The sequence below is a fragment of the Apis florea genome, unplaced genomic scaffold (genome assembly GCF_048593485.1).
Source record: "Apis florea isolate Af1SG1 unplaced genomic scaffold, ASM4859348v1 contig_3787_pilon, whole genome shotgun sequence".
In the NCBI taxonomy this organism is placed as follows: domain Eukaryota; kingdom Metazoa; phylum Arthropoda; class Insecta; order Hymenoptera; family Apidae; genus Apis; species Apis florea.
In genome coordinates, this window is record NW_028256853.1 from 1 (window position 1) to 18,193 (window position 18,193).

Sequence of the window (18,193 nt, forward strand, 5' to 3'; positions counted from 1 at the left end):
ACGTGTATCTCGCTTGTTTTTGGAGATATTAAAAAATGTTTCGAATAAAAGTTACGTGATTTCGGGGGAGGAACATTGTGACGTCATTTATTTTTTTATAAGTAGAAGCGTAACGGATTTATAAAAAGGAACGTTGTTTTTTTAAATGAAACTCTACATTTTTTAATACACCAGTTGGTGCCTCCTGGCATTCTCTATAAAAAAGTATTAAGCCATATATAGTAAAAAACCTACAGTTTAAGAGATAAACAAATTTAATTAAATTAATTAAATTTAAAAATATCTTTTTAACTAATGGTTTTTTGCTAAAAGTGTCTTAGTACTTTTTTATAGAAGATACTATGGTACATCGACCGATGCTATAAAAAGTGCACGATGCCATTTAAAAAATAAAGTTGAGCATTAAAAGTTTTTTATGAGTCCACCTACGAAAAAAAGTGAGGGCACCAGATTATAGCCCTTTCGAAACCATTCAACTTTTATTCCAAACTTTTTTCGATATTGTTAATAATAAACGAGATATTTAACAAAAAGGATGAATGACGAAATTCCCGGGATTGAAGAAAAATTTTTGTCCAAAAATGCGATTTTGTATTAGGAGAACATGATATGATAGGAGGTCGATCGAAAAATTTTTCCAAAAAATCACGTGTATCTCGCTTGTTTTTGGAGATATTAAAAAATGTTTCGAATAAAAGTTACGTGATTTCGGGGGAGGAACATTGTGACGTCATTTATTTTTTTATAAGTAGAAGCGTAACGGATTTATAAAAAGGAACGTTGTTTTTTTAAATGAAACTCTACATTTTTTAATACACCAGTTGGTGCCTCCTGGCATTCTCTATAAAAAAGTATTAAGCCATATATAGTAAAAAACCTACAGTTTAAGAGATAAACAAATTTAATTAAATTAATTAAATTTAAAAATATCTTTTTAACTAATGGTTTTTTGCTAAAAGTGTCTTAGTACTTTTTTATAGAAGATACTATGGTACATCGACCGATGCTATAAAAAGTGCACGATGCCATTTAAAAAATAAAGTTGAGCATTAAAAGTTTTTTATGAGTCCACCTACGAAAAAAAGTGAGGGCACCAGATTATAGCCCTTTCGAAACCATTCAACTTTTATTCCAAACTTTTTTCGATATTGTTAATAATAAACGAGATATTTAACAAAAAGGATGAATGACGAAATTCCCGGGATTGAAGAAAAATTTTTGTCCAAAAATGCGATTTTGTATTAGGAGAACATGATATGATAGGAGGTCGATCGAAAAATTTTTCCAAAAAATCACGTGTATCTCGCTTGTTTTTGGAGATATTAAAAAATGTTTCGAATAAAAGTTACGTGATTTCGGGGGAGGAACATTGTGACGTCATTTATTTTTTTATAAGTAGAAGCGTAACGGATTTATAAAAAGGAACGTTGTTTTTTTAAATGAAACTCTACATTTTTTAATACACCAGTTGGTGCCTCCTGGCATTCTCTATAAAAAAGTATTAAGCCATATATAGTAAAAAACCTACAGTTTAAGAGATAAACAAATTTAATTAAATTAATTAAATTTAAAAATATCTTTTTAACTAATGGTTTTTTGCTAAAAGTGTCTTAGTACTTTTTTATAGAAGATACTATGGTACATCGACCGATGCTATAAAAAGTGCACGATGCCATTTAAAAAATAAAGTTGAGCATTAAAAGTTTTTTATGAGTCCACCTACGAAAAAAAGTGAGGGCACCAGATTATAGCCCTTTCGAAACCATTCAACTTTTATTCCAAACTTTTTTCGATATTGTTAATAATAAACGAGATATTTAACAAAAAGGATGAATGACGAAATTCCCGGGATTGAAGAAAAATTTTTGTCCAAAAATGCGATTTTGTATTAGGAGAACATGATATGATAGGAGGTCGATCGAAAAATTTTTCCAAAAAATCACGTGTATCTCGCTTGTTTTTGGAGATATTAAAAAATGTTTCGAATAAAAGTTACGTGATTTCGGGGGAGGAACATTGTGACGTCATTTATTTTTTTATAAGTAGAAGCGTAACGGATTTATAAAAAGGAACGTTGTTTTTTTAAATGAAACTCTACATTTTTTAATACACCAGTTGGTGCCTCCTGGCATTCTCTATAAAAAAGTATTAAGCCATATATAGTAAAAAACCTACAGTTTAAGAGATAAACAAATTTAATTAAATTAATTAAATTTAAAAATATCTTTTTAACTAATGGTTTTTTGCTAAAAGTGTCTTAGTACTTTTTTATAGAAGATACTATGGTACATCGACCGATGCTATAAAAAGTGCACGATGCCATTTAAAAAATAAAGTTGAGCATTAAAAGTTTTTTATGAGTCCACCTACGAAAAAAAGTGAGGGCACCAGATTATAGCCCTTTCGAAACCATTCAACTTTTATTCCAAACTTTTTTCGATATTGTTAATAATAAACGAGATATTTAACAAAAAGGATGAATGACGAAATTCCCGGGATTGAAGAAAAATTTTTGTCCAAAAATGCGATTTTGTATTAGGAGAACATGATATGATAGGAGGTCGATCGAAAAATTTTTCCAAAAAATCACGTGTATCTCGCTTGTTTTTGGAGATATTAAAAAATGTTTCGAATAAAAGTTACGTGATTTCGGGGGAGGAACATTGTGACGTCATTTATTTTTTTATAAGTAGAAGCGTAACGGATTTATAAAAAGGAACGTTGTTTTTTTAAATGAAACTCTACATTTTTTAATACACCAGTTGGTGCCTCCTGGCATTCTCTATAAAAAAGTATTAAGCCATATATAGTAAAAAACCTACAGTTTAAGAGATAAACAAATTTAATTAAATTAATTAAATTTAAAAATATCTTTTTAACTAATGGTTTTTTGCTAAAAGTGTCTTAGTACTTTTTTATAGAAGATACTATGGTACATCGACCGATGCTATAAAAAGTGCACGATGCCATTTAAAAAATAAAGTTGAGCATTAAAAGTTTTTTATGAGTCCACCTACGAAAAAAAGTGAGGGCACCAGATTATAGCCCTTTCGAAACCATTCAACTTTTATTCCAAACTTTTTTCGATATTGTTAATAATAAACGAGATATTTAACAAAAAGGATGAATGACGAAATTCCCGGGATTGAAGAAAAATTTTTGTCCAAAAATGCGACTTTGTATTAGGAGAACATGATATGATAGGAGGTCGATCGAAAAATTTTTCCAAAAAATCACGTGTATCTCGCTTGTTTTTGGAGATATTAAAAAATGTTTCGAATAAAAGTTACGTGATTTCGGGGGAGGAACATTGTGACGTCATTTATTTTTTTATAAGTAGAAGCGTAACGGATTTATAAAAAGGAACGTTGTTTTTTTAAATGAAACTCTACATTTTTTAATACACCAGTTGGTGCCTCCTGGCATTCTCTATAAAAAAGTATTAAGCCATATATAGTAAAAAACCTACAGTTTAAGAGATAAACAAATTTAATTAAATTAATTAAATTTAAAAATATCTTTTTAACTAATGGTTTTTTGCTAAAAGTGTCTTAGTACTTTTTTATAGAAGATACTATGGTACATCGACCGATGCTATAAAAAGTGCACGATGCCATTTAAAAAATAAAGTTGAGCATTAAAAGTTTTTTATGAGTCCACCTACGAAAAAAAGTGAGGGCACCAGATTATAGCCCTTTCGAAACCATTCAACTTTTATTCCAAACTTTTTTCGATATTGTTAATAATAAACGAGATATTTAACAAAAAGGATGAATGACGAAATTCCCGGGATTGAAGAAAAATTTTTGTCCAAAAATGCGATTTTGTATTAGGAGAACATGATATGATAGGAGGTCGATCGAAAAATTTTTCCAAAAAATCACGTGTATCTCGCTTGTTTTTGGAGATATTAAAAAATGTTTCGAATAAAAGTTACGTGATTTCGGGGGAGGAACATTGTGACGTCATTTATTTTTTTATAAGTAGAAGCGTAACGGATTTATAAAAAGGAACGTTGTTTTTTTAAATGAAACTCTACATTTTTTAATACACCAGTTGGTGCCTCCTGGCATTCTCTATAAAAAAGTATTAAGCCATATATAGTAAAAAACCTACAGTTTAAGAGATAAACAAATTTAATTAAATTAATTAAATTTAAAAATATCTTTTTAACTAATGGTTTTTTGCTAAAAGTGTCTTAGTACTTTTTTATAGAAGATACTATGGTACATCGACCGATGCTATAAAAAGTGCACGATGCCATTTAAAAAATAAAGTTGAGCATTAAAAGTTTTTTATGAGTCCACCTACGAAAAAAAGTGAGGGCACCAGATTATAGCCCTTTCGAAACCATTCAACTTTTATTCCAAACTTTTTTCGATATTGTTAATAATAAACGAGATATTTAACAAAAAGGATGAATGACGAAATTCCCGGGATTGAAGAAAAATTTTTGTCCAAAAATGCGATTTTGTATTAGGAGAACATGATATGATAGGAGGTCGATCGAAAAATTTTTCCAAAAAATCACGTGTATCTCGCTTGTTTTTGGAGATATTAAAAAATGTTTCGAATAAAAGTTACGTGATTTCGGGGGAGGAACATTGTGACGTCATTTATTTTTTTATAAGTAGAAGCGTAACGGATTTATAAAAAGGAACGTTGTTTTTTTAAATGAAACTCTACATTTTTTAATACACCAGTTGGTGCCTCCTGGCATTCTCTATAAAAAAGTATTAAGCCATATATAGTAAAAAACCTACAGTTTAAGAGATAAACAAATTTAATTAAATTAATTAAATTTAAAAATATCTTTTTAACTAATGGTTTTTTGCTAAAAGTGTCTTAGTACTTTTTTATAGAAGATACTATGGTACATCGACCGATGCTATAAAAAGTGCACGATGCCATTTAAAAAATAAAGTTGAGCATTAAAAGTTTTTTATGAGTCCACCTACGAAAAAAAGTGAGGGCACCAGATTATAGCCCTTTCGAAACCATTCAACTTTTATTCCAAACTTTTTTCGATATTGTTAATAATAAACGAGATATTTAACAAAAAGGATGAATGACGAAATTCCCGGGATTGAAGAAAAATTTTTGTCCAAAAATGCGACTTTGTATTAGGAGAACATGATATGATAGGAGGTCGATCGAAAAATTTTTCCAAAAAATCACGTGTATCTCGCTTGTTTTTGGAGATATTAAAAAATGTTTCGAATAAAAGTTACGTGATTTCGGGGGAGGAACATTGTGACGTCATTTATTTTTTTATAAGTAGAAGCGTAACGGATTTATAAAAAGGAACGTTGTTTTTTTAAATGAAACTCTACATTTTTTAATACACCAGTTGGTGCCTCCTGGCATTCTCTATAAAAAAGTATTAAGCCATATATAGTAAAAAACCTACAGTTTAAGAGATAAACAAATTTAATTAAATTAATTAAATTTAAAAATATCTTTTTAACTAATGGTTTTTTGCTAAAAGTGTCTTAGTACTTTTTTATAGAAGATACTATGGTACATCGACCGATGCTATAAAAAGTGCACGATGCCATTTAAAAAATAAAGTTGAGCATTAAAAGTTTTTTATGAGTCCACCTACGAAAAAAAGTGAGGGCACCAGATTATAGCCCTTTCGAAACCATTCAACTTTTATTCCAAACTTTTTTCGATATTGTTAATAATAAACGAGATATTTAACAAAAAGGATGAATGACGAAATTCCCGGGATTGAAGAAAAATTTTTGTCCAAAAATGCGACTTTGTATTAGGAGAACATGATATGATAGGAGGTCGATCGAAAAATTTTTCCAAAAAATCACGTGTATCTCGCTTGTTTTTGGAGATATTAAAAAATGTTTCGAATAAAAGTTACGTGATTTCGGGGGAGGAACATTGTGACGTCATTTATTTTTTTATAAGTAGAAGCGTAACGGATTTATAAAAAGGAACGTTGTTTTTTTAAATGAAACTCTACATTTTTTAATACACCAGTTGGTGCCTCCTGGCATTCTCTATAAAAAAGTATTAAGCCATATATAGTAAAAAACCTACAGTTTAAGAGATAAACAAATTTAATTAAATTAATTAAATTTAAAAATATCTTTTTAACTAATGGTTTTTTGCTAAAAGTGTCTTAGTACTTTTTTATAGAAGATACTATGGTACATCGACCGATGCTATAAAAAGTGCACGATGCCATTTAAAAAATAAAGTTGAGCATTAAAAGTTTTTTATGAGTCCACCTACGAAAAAAAGTGAGGGCACCAGATTATAGCCCTTTCGAAACCATTCAACTTTTATTCCAAACTTTTTTCGATATTGTTAATAATAAACGAGATATTTAACAAAAAGGATGAATGACGAAATTCCCGGGATTGAAGAAAAATTTTTGTCCAAAAATGCGACTTTGTATTAGGAGAACATGATATGATAGGAGGTCGATCGAAAAATTTTTCCAAAAAATCACGTGTATCTCGCTTGTTTTTGGAGATATTAAAAAATGTTTCGAATAAAAGTTACGTGATTTCGGGGGAGGAACATTGTGACGTCATTTATTTTTTTATAAGTAGAAGCGTAACGGATTTATAAAAAGGAACGTTGTTTTTTTAAATGAAACTCTACATTTTTTAATACACCAGTTGGTGCCTCCTGGCATTCTCTATAAAAAAGTATTAAGCCATATATAGTAAAAAACCTACAGTTTAAGAGATAAACAAATTTAATTAAATTAATTAAATTTAAAAATATCTTTTTAACTAATGGTTTTTTGCTAAAAGTGTCTTAGTACTTTTTTATAGAAGATACTATGGTACATCGACCGATGCTATAAAAAGTGCACGATGCCATTTAAAAAATAAAGTTGAGCATTAAAAGTTTTTTATGAGTCCACCTACGAAAAAAAGTGAGGGCACCAGATTATAGCCCTTTCGAAACCATTCAACTTTTATTCCAAACTTTTTTCGATATTGTTAATAATAAACGAGATATTTAACAAAAAGGATGAATGACGAAATTCCCGGGATTGAAGAAAAATTTTTGTCCAAAAATGCGACTTTGTATTAGGAGAACATGATATGATAGGAGGTCGATCGAAAAATTTTTCCAAAAAATCACGTGTATCTCGCTTGTTTTTGGAGATATTAAAAAATGTTTCGAATAAAAGTTACGTGATTTCGGGGGAGGAACATTGTGACGTCATTTATTTTTTTATAAGTAGAAGCGTAACGGATTTATAAAAAGGAACGTTGTTTTTTTAAATGAAACTCTACATTTTTTAATACACCAGTTGGTGCCTCCTGGCATTCTCTATAAAAAAGTATTAAGCCATATATAGTAAAAAACCTACAGTTTAAGAGATAAACAAATTTAATTAAATTAATTAAATTTAAAAATATCTTTTTAACTAATGGTTTTTTGCTAAAAGTGTCTTAGTACTTTTTTATAGAAGATACTATGGTACATCGACCGATGCTATAAAAAGTGCACGATGCCATTTAAAAAATAAAGTTGAGCATTAAAAGTTTTTTATGAGTCCACCTACGAAAAAAAGTGAGGGCACCAGATTATAGCCCTTTCGAAACCATTCAACTTTTATTCCAAACTTTTTTCGATATTGTTAATAATAAACGAGATATTTAACAAAAAGGATGAATGACGAAATTCCCGGGATTGAAGAAAAATTTTTGTCCAAAAATGCGATTTTGTATTAGGAGAACATGATATGATAGGAGGTCGATCGAAAAATTTTTCCAAAAAATCACGTGTATCTCGCTTGTTTTTGGAGATATTAAAAAATGTTTCGAATAAAAGTTACGTGATTTCGGGGGAGGAACATTGTGACGTCATTTATTTTTTTATAAGTAGAAGCGTAACGGATTTATAAAAAGGAACGTTGTTTTTTTAAATGAAACTCTACATTTTTTAATACACCAGTTGGTGCCTCCTGGCATTCTCTATAAAAAAGTATTAAGCCATATATAGTAAAAAACCTACAGTTTAAGAGATAAACAAATTTAATTAAATTAATTAAATTTAAAAATATCTTTTTAACTAATGGTTTTTTGCTAAAAGTGTCTTAGTACTTTTTTATAGAAGATACTATGGTACATCGACCGATGCTATAAAAAGTGCACGATGCCATTTAAAAAATAAAGTTGAGCATTAAAAGTTTTTTATGAGTCCACCTACGAAAAAAAGTGAGGGCACCAGATTATAGCCCTTTCGAAACCATTCAACTTTTATTCCAAACTTTTTTCGATATTGTTAATAATAAACGAGATATTTAACAAAAAGGATGAATGACGAAATTCCCGGGATTGAAGAAAAATTTTTGTCCAAAAATGCGATTTTGTATTAGGAGAACATGATATGATAGGAGGTCGATCGAAAAATTTTTCCAAAAAATCACGTGTATCTCGCTTGTTTTTGGAGATATTAAAAAATGTTTCGAATAAAAGTTACGTGATTTCGGGGGAGGAACATTGTGACGTCATTTATTTTTTTATAAGTAGAAGCGTAACGGATTTATAAAAAGGAACGTTGTTTTTTTAAATGAAACTCTACATTTTTTAATACACCAGTTGGTGCCTCCTGGCATTCTCTATAAAAAAGTATTAAGCCATATATAGTAAAAAACCTACAGTTTAAGAGATAAACAAATTTAATTAAATTAATTAAATTTAAAAATATCTTTTTAACTAATGGTTTTTTGCTAAAAGGGTCTTAGTACTTTTTTATAGAAGATACTATGGTACATCGACCGATGCTATAAAAAGTGCACGATGCCATTTAAAAAATAAAGTTGAGCATTAAAAGTTTTTTATGAGTCCACCTACGAAAAAAAGTGAGGGCACCAGATTATAGCCCTTTCGAAACCATTCAACTTTTATTCCAAACTTTTTTCGATATTGTTAATAATAAACGAGATATTTAACAAAAAGGATGAATGACGAAATTCCCGGGATTGAAGAAAAATTTTTGTCCAAAAATGCGATTTTGTATTAGGATAACATGATATGATAGGAGGTCGATCGAAAAATTTTTCCAAAAAATCACGTGTATCTCGCTTGTTTTTGGAGATATTAAAAAATGTTTCGAATAAAAGTTACGTGATTTCGGGGGAGGAACATTGTGACGTCATTTATTTTTTTATAAGTAGAAGCGTAACGGATTTATAAAAAGGAACGTTGTTTTTTTAAATGAAACTCTACATTTTTTAATACACCAGTTGGTGCCTCCTGGCATTCTCTATAAAAAAGTATTAAGCCATATATAGTAAAAAACCTACAGTTTAAGAGATAAACAAATTTAATTAAATTAATTAAATTTAAAAATATCTTTTTAACTAATGGTTTTTTGCTAAAAGGGTCTTAGTACTTTTTTATAGAAGATACTATGGTACATCGACCGATGCTATAAAAAGTGCACGATGCCATTTAAAAAATAAAGTTGAGCATTAAAAGTTTTTTATGAGTCCACCTACGAAAAAAAGTGAGGGCACCAGATTATAGCCCTTTCGAAACCATTCAACTTTTATTCCAAACTTTTTTCGATATTGTTAATAATAAACGAGATATTTAACAAAAAGGATGAATGACGAAATTCCCGGGATTGAAGAAAAATTTTTGTCCAAAAATGCGATTTTGTATTAGGAGAACATGATATGATAGGAGGTCGATCGAAAAATTTTTCCAAAAAATCACGTGTATCTCGCTTGTTTTTGGAGATATTAAAAAATGTTTCGAATAAAAGTTACGTGATTTCGGGGGAGGAACATTGTGACGTCATTTATTTTTTTATAAGTAGAAGCGTAACGGATTTATAAAAAGGAACGTTGTTTTTTTAAATGAAACTCTACATTTTTTAATACACCAGTTGGTGCCTCCTGGCATTCTCTATAAAAAAGTATTAAGCCATATATAGTAAAAAACCTACAGTTTAAGAGATAAACAAATTTAATTAAATTAATTAAATTTAAAAATATCTTTTTAACTAATGGTTTTTTGCTAAAAGTGTCTTAGTACTTTTTTATAGAAGATACTATGGTACATCGACCGATGCTATAAAAAGTGCACGATGCCATTTAAAAAATAAAGTTGAGCATTAAAAGTTTTTTATGAGTCCACCTACGAAAAAAAGTGAGGGCACCAGATTATAGCCCTTTCGAAACCATTCAACTTTTATTCCAAACTTTTTTCGATATTGTTAATAATAAACGAGATATTTAACAAAAAGGATGAATGACGAAATTCCCGGGATTGAAGAAAAATTTTTGTCCAAAAATGCGATTTTGTATTAGGAGAACATGATATGATAGGAGGTCGATCGAAAAATTTTTCCAAAAAATCACGTGTATCTCGCTTGTTTTTGGAGATATTAAAAAATGTTTCGAATAAAAGTTACGTGATTTCGGGGGAGGAACATTGTGACGTCATTTATTTTTTTATAAGTAGAAGCGTAACGGATTTATAAAAAGGAACGTTGTTTTTTTAAATGAAACTCTACATTTTTTAATACACCAGTTGGTGCCTCCTGGCATTCTCTATAAAAAAGTATTAAGCCATATATAGTAAAAAACCTACAGTTTAAGAGATAAACAAATTTAATTAAATTAATTAAATTTAAAAATATCTTTTTAACTAATGGTTTTTTGCTAAAAGTGTCTTAGTACTTTTTTATAGAAGATACTATGGTACATCGACCGATGCTATAAAAAGTGCACGATGCCATTTAAAAAATAAAGTTGAGCATTAAAAGTTTTTTATGAGTCCACCTACGAAAAAAAGTGAGGGCACCAGATTATAGCCCTTTCGAAACCATTCAACTTTTATTCCAAACTTTTTTCGATATTGTTAATAATAAACGAGATATTTAACAAAAAGGATGAATGACGAAATTCCCGGGATTGAAGAAAAATTTTTGTCCAAAAATGCGACTTTGTATTAGGAGAACATGATATGATAGGAGGTCGATCGAAAAATTTTTCCAAAAAATCACGTGTATCTCGCTTGTTTTTGGAGATATTAAAAAATGTTTCGAATAAAAGTTACGTGATTTCGGGGGAGGAACATTGTGACGTCATTTATTTTTTTATAAGTAGAAGCGTAACGGATTTATAAAAAGGAACGTTGTTTTTTTAAATGAAACTCTACATTTTTTAATACACCAGTTGGTGCCTCCTGGCATTCTCTATAAAAAAGTATTAAGCCATATATAGTAAAAAACCTACAGTTTAAGAGATAAACAAATTTAATTAAATTAATTAAATTTAAAAATATCTTTTTAACTAATGGTTTTTTGCTAAAAGTGTCTTAGTACTTTTTTATAGAAGATACTATGGTACATCGACCGATGCTATAAAAAGTGCACGATGCCATTTAAAAAATAAAGTTGAGCATTAAAAGTTTTTTATGAGTCCACCTACGAAAAAAAGTGAGGGCACCAGATTATAGCCCTTTCGAAACCATTCAACTTTTATTCCAAACTTTTTTCGATATTCTTAATAATAAACGAGATATTTAACAAAAAGGATGAATGACGAAATTCCCGGGATTGAAGAAAAATTTTTGTCCAAAAATGCGATTTTGTATTAGGAGAACATGATATGATAGGAGGTCGATCGAAAAATTTTTCCAAAAAATCACGTGTATCTCGCTTGTTTTTGGAGATATTAAAAAATGTTTCGAATAAAAGTTACGTGATTTCGGGGAGGAACATTGTGACGTCATTTATTTTTTTATAAGTAGAAGCGTAACGGATTTATAAAAAGGAACGTTGTTTTTTTAAATGAAACTCTACATTTTTTAATACACCAGTTGGTGCCTCCTGGCATTCTCTATAAAAAAGTATTAAGCCATATATAGTAAAAAACCTACAGTTTAAGAGATAAACAAATTTAATTAAATTAATTAAATTTAAAAATATCTTTTTAACTAATGGTTTTTTGCTAAAAGTGTCTTAGTACTTTTTTATAGAAGATACTATGGTGCATCGACCGATGCTATAAAAAGTACACGGTGCAATTTAAAAAAATAATGTTGTGCTTGAGAAGTTTTTTATGAGGCCACCTACGAAAACAGTGGTTACACCGGAACATAGCCCTTTCGAAACCAAGCAACTTTTGTTCGAAACTTTTTTCTATATTGTTAGTAATAAGGGAGATATTAAACAAAAAAGACGAATATCGAAATACCTGGGAACGAAGAAAAATTTTTGTCCAAAAATGCGATTTTGTATTAGGAGAACATGATACGATAGGAGGTCGTTCGAAAAATTTTTCCAAGAAATGACGTCAAATTCTCGGAAATTTCGTCCAATAGATCGAAACTTTTCGATGTATCTCGCTTGTTTGTGAAGATATTAAAAAATGTTTCGAATAAAAGTTACGTGGTTTCGAGGGAGGAACATCGTGATACCATTTATTTTTTTATAAGAAGAAGCGTGAAGGAGTTATAAAAAGGAACGTTGTTTTTTTAAATGGAACTATACATTTTTTAATACACCAGTTGGTGCCTCCTGGCATTCTCTATAAAAAAAGTATTAAGCCATATATAGTAAAAAACGTACAGTTTAAGAGATAAAAAAGTTTAATCAAATTAAATAAATTTAAAAATATCTTTTTTACTAATGGTTTTTTGCTAAAAGTGTCTTAGTACTTTTTTATAGAAGATACTATGGTACATCGACCGATGCTATAAAAAGTGCACGATGCCATTTAAAAAATAAAAATTCAACTTTTATTCCAAGCATTTTTTAATATTATGAAGAATAATATAAGTATATACAACCCTAAATATAATTACATTAATTGTTAAATAAAAAATATGTATCATTAATTGTAAATTATATCCAATAAACGTTATTATTCAATAAATAAATGAGTTTTTTTTTTAAAAAACATTAATTCCTATTCCTACATTCCTTTCAATTCCTTAGATTTAAGTAAATTAAAAGAATTAAATATAAAAAAAAACAAGTACATTTTTAATATATTATAAGAGATTATTATAAGAAATCAATTGTTAAATAAAAAATATGTATTATTAATTGTATTTTATTGTATTGTATTTTATGTATTGTAAATTATATTCAATAAATGTTATTATTCAATAATTCATGAGTTTTTGTTTAAAAAACATTTATTCCTATTCCTACATTCCTTTCAATCCCTTAGATTTAAGTAAATGAAAAGTATGTAGTATAAAAAAAAACAAGTATACTTTTAATATATTATAAGAGATTATTACAAGAAGTGTAATTAAATCAATTGTTAAATATGAATCACTAATTGTAAATCATATTCAATAAACGTTATTATTTAGTAAATAAATAAGTTTTTTATTTAAAAAACATTATTTCCTATTCCTACATTCCTTCCAGTCTTTTAGATTTAAGTAAAATTTTAAAAAATAATTCTTTAAAGAAAGTATAACATAAGAACATCAAATTTAATAATTAGATGTAAGTAAACTGATAAAAAAAGACATTTATTCCTGAAAAAATGCCCAATTAAAAAGTAAAAGATAATCATAAGGTAAGTATAAGGTAAGTATTATGAAAGGTAAGTATTTTGCTAAAAGTGTCTTAGTACTTTTTTATAGAAGATACTATGGTGCATCGACCGATGCTATAAAAAGTACACGGTGCCATTTAAAAAAATAATGTTGTGCTTGAGAAGTTTTTTATGAGGCCACCTACGAAAAAAGTGATTACATCGGAACATAGCCCTTTCGAAACCAATCAATTTTTATTCCAACCTTTTTTTAATATCTCAAAAAACAAACGAGTAGTTCAAGAAGGAAGGATAAGTTCGAAAATCGCCGAGCAATAGAAAAATTTTCGTCCAAAAAGTCGACTTTATATTAGGAGAACATGATGCGATAGGAGGTCGATCGAAAAATTATTCCAAGAAATGACGTCAAATTCTCGGAACCTCTGAAATTCTTGGAAATAACATCGAATTCTCGGAATTCTTGAAATTCTTGGAAATGACATCGAGTTCTCGGAAATTTTAAAGTTCTTGGAACTGACGTCAAATTCTTGGAAATTTCCAAGTGTTCGAACAATACATCGAAACCTTTCGACAAAAATTCGATGTATCTCGCTTATTTCTAGAGATATTAAAAAATGTTTCGAATAAAAGTTACGTGGTTTCGAAGAAGGAACATCCTGATATCATTTATTTTTTTATAAGATGAAGCGTGTAGGATTTATAAAAAGAAATCTTGTTTTTTTAAATGGAACGATACATTTTTTAACGTTTCCATTGTTTTCATCTCCTGGCATTCTCTATAAAAAAGTATTAAGCTTTATATAGCAAAAAACTAATAGTTTAAAAAATAAACAAATTTATGTAAATATCTTTTTAACAAATAGTTTTTTACTATAAATGGTCATGTACTTTTATAGAAAATACTACCACACATCGATTGATGCCTTAAAAAGTATATGGTGCCATTTAAAAAAATAAAGTTGTGGTTGAGAAGTTTTTTATGGGGCAACCTACGAAAAAAATGAGAGCACCAGAACACAGCCCTTTCGAAACCAATCAATTTTTATTCCAACCTTTTTTTAATATCTCAAAAAACAAACGAGTAGTTCAAGAAGGAAGGATAAGTTCGAAAATCGCCGAGCGATAGAAAAATTTTTGTCCAAAAAGTCGATTTTATATTAGGAGAACATGATACGATAAGAGGTCGATCGAAATATTTTTAAAACATTTTTTTTTCACAGTTTGCATAAGTTTTGACATCTTTTTGCACACTTACCTTTTTATCATAAAAGCTATCATTCCTAGTTAGTCCTTTATCAATTTTTTAAGAATTCACGCAATCTACTTTTATCATTTGGAGAATCTCGATTGTTTTTATTAATCTATTGCATAATATACTATACCGGGTGTCCAAAAATTATTATCCGATGTATCACGCTTGTGTTTGGAAATATCAAATTATTTTTCAAATCTTTTCATGAGCGGAAATACAACTGCCTAAAATTGTCCGATTGTTGCAATCTATTTCAGTATTGAATTGGTGTACTTTCATATCAAAATGTATAGATGAATTTTCAAATTATATTATACAAAGGAATCCATAATCTAACGAATCTAAAAGAATAGTGGAAAAAATTTCATATTCCACCAACAGGAAAATTGATAGTAGTTTGCAAGATTGGAAAATGGAGTATTAAATCCATTAAATTACAAAAGGCGAAATGGAGGGAATACGCAAACAGTTGAAATGATGCAATTATGATTAAAGTTTTTCAAATTATTAGAAGAAGAAATAAATGCGACGAATGCGAATAAATAAATTGGTTGAAGGATGACTAGTAAGAAGTAAGAAAAGAAAAGAGACCATGAATTATATGTATAAAGGAAAGTTTTTCTTTTTCGATGTCTCCTTTCATTCTTTGGATAAAATGGAAAGGAAGACGGATAAAGAGATGTCGTAACGCTGCATAAATTGTTATCATGCGCTACGATTTCAGTCTCGTTTCATTTCTCCTTTTTTGAACTTCTTGTTGATATTTTTCCTCATCAGTCTGACTTTTTAATATTCTTTCCGTTATTTCTCAGTTGAAATGAGAAACTGAACATTACTTCAAAGTATAATATATTTTGTATTATTTGTACATATTTTTTGCAATAATTAAATTATGGAATCTGTATTTTTGATGTTTAATTTATTTGATATTTAAGATTTAAGACTTTTTAAATATTTCTTTAAATGTTCATATGAATTTTCATAACGTGTATTATGAATTATCTATATTAAATTATGAACAATGTTTGAAAAGAAAATTATTTTAAAAAAGTAATCTTCAGTTTATCACAAAAATAATATTTTTGAAACTTTTAAACTATCGTGCAAAATTAGAAGAAATAAAATTGATAAATTGATAATATTAATAACAATCGATGAAAAAAAAATAATTTGTAAATATTAAATCCTATATAAATGTTAAATCAAAATCCTGAATTCACCCCTTAAGAATTAATTCAAATATATAGTCATGTGCTGCCACCTGTCGACAGGATTGAAGAATTCCTGATAATATTTCGTACAAGGCACTCCAGCTAGGACTAATTTTTACATGACAATTGTCTTAATAAAATTATTTCATTTATACCAAACAATTTAAAAGATGTTCTAATTATTTTATATTATATAAATCAATCGATTTTTGCCACTGTCATATCATAATGAATGTTTTTAAAACGATGTTTTACCTGATTACAGCGATAAACATATGTTAAAATCGACAATAAAAATTTCGAATTATAAAACGAGGTCCGTCGTTATATTTACTGTATATATTTATTTTCTCAATCTATTTCAAAATTAACAAATCGCAAAATTATTTTAATGAATTTAACGAGAATAATCTTCGTGAAAATTTAATTGCAATTATAACATTTCTGATGGAGGCTACGTTTATGAGCGCCACTTCTAACGTACCAGTACGGAAAACCAACGTCATCACGTATATTGTTATATGAATAAATGTTCTCTATCATATGTATGATATTTACATTTATATGCAAATAAAAACAATATAAAAAAGAAGTAATAATACATCACTTACCTCTCAGAAGTGACAGTGGAACCGGTGGATCTCGCAAATGTAAAAACCTGAAATTCTCACTTTGACACAAAACACGAACACTCTTTTTTTACACTCATTCTACACGAGAACCGTTCTACGACCGGAAATGCGACGCGTGATACAATAAAGCGGGACACGTAAACACTATTTCAAACCGGTAAAATCGAAAACGTCGAGAGCGTTTTTGATGCCACGAAGTCGCGTGCGCCATGGCGGTGCAGAACAGCTGTTTATAGGAGGGAGAGTCATTATTAGGGTTGGAAGGGTTTAGAAAGTATGTACGGCCATCTAACGACGAATATAGGAAACATTTTGACTTTAAAACATTAGACCTGGAAATCTATTCGAAGGCAAAGTTGAAATCTAGGATATTATATTATTAATAATTAATTAATTTTCTTTTTCATTGATTATTTTTAAATTGGAACAAAATTAATTTCTTTTTTATTTACTTTACAAAAATGTTTTATTTTAAATAAATATTTAAAATTTAAAAATATAAATATTTATTTAAATTTTAATAAATAGATTTATAATAAATAGATTAAAAAGTAAAAATTTATATTCTTATTAAAAAGTTAATCACATAAAATTATAAATTATAGATCTTAAAATTCCTCTTAATTGTTAATTAATTAGCTATTTATATATCTTATATTTCGCTATACTACTATTGAAACACAAATGTCATTTTCTTTTAAGAATAGTTATATTTTCCTAATATTCTAAACATGACAAGTTATTCAATAATGAAGGTTAATGTCTGTCAAATATATCCTTGCATGTTATCACGTGCAATCAATATAGTTTATTATACGAAGAATAATATTCTAAATGCGTATTGATAGATGTATTGATACATATTAGAATTTCTAAAGATGCAAATTGATTTTATTTTCAATAATTAAATTTGATTATTTAAAAAAAAGAAATAATTTAAACATTTATAAATATTATGAATATAGTATAATGTAATTTAATAATTTTAATGAAAAAAAAAATAAAAGAAAAAAATATCTAACTAGTTATATTTATAAAAAATAAAAAAATAAAAAAATTTATATGAATTTCTTAAATTTATGCAAAGTACTTTTTGCAAAGAATGATATTAAAAGATATATTATTATATTGTTTAAAAAATTTAATTAAGAAGTTAATAGATTAATTTAAAAATATATTATATGTTTGTATTTAACACGTCTTCAGATACCTCTTCCGCGATTTGTTTTTTTATGCAGCACAATGCACCATACTGCATTCCATTCTGTTGTTTGTGCGATATTGTTACACATTACAATTAGATCTACTACGCGTCAATTTAATTTCAATCATTTTTACTATTCATAAATTTCTTTTTTATTACTTTTAATTAATAAAACATTCATATTATATATGTATTATAATAAAACGTATTCATAAATTATAATAATATTTAAATTATTATATTTATTATTAATTTGAAATTTAAAAGTTTTAGAAGAATAATAATAAAAATATAAAAAAATAAATAAAAAATTATTTTTCCTATTCTTTTTAAATTTTCTTTCATTAATTTAATATTATTTTATATATATAATATAAT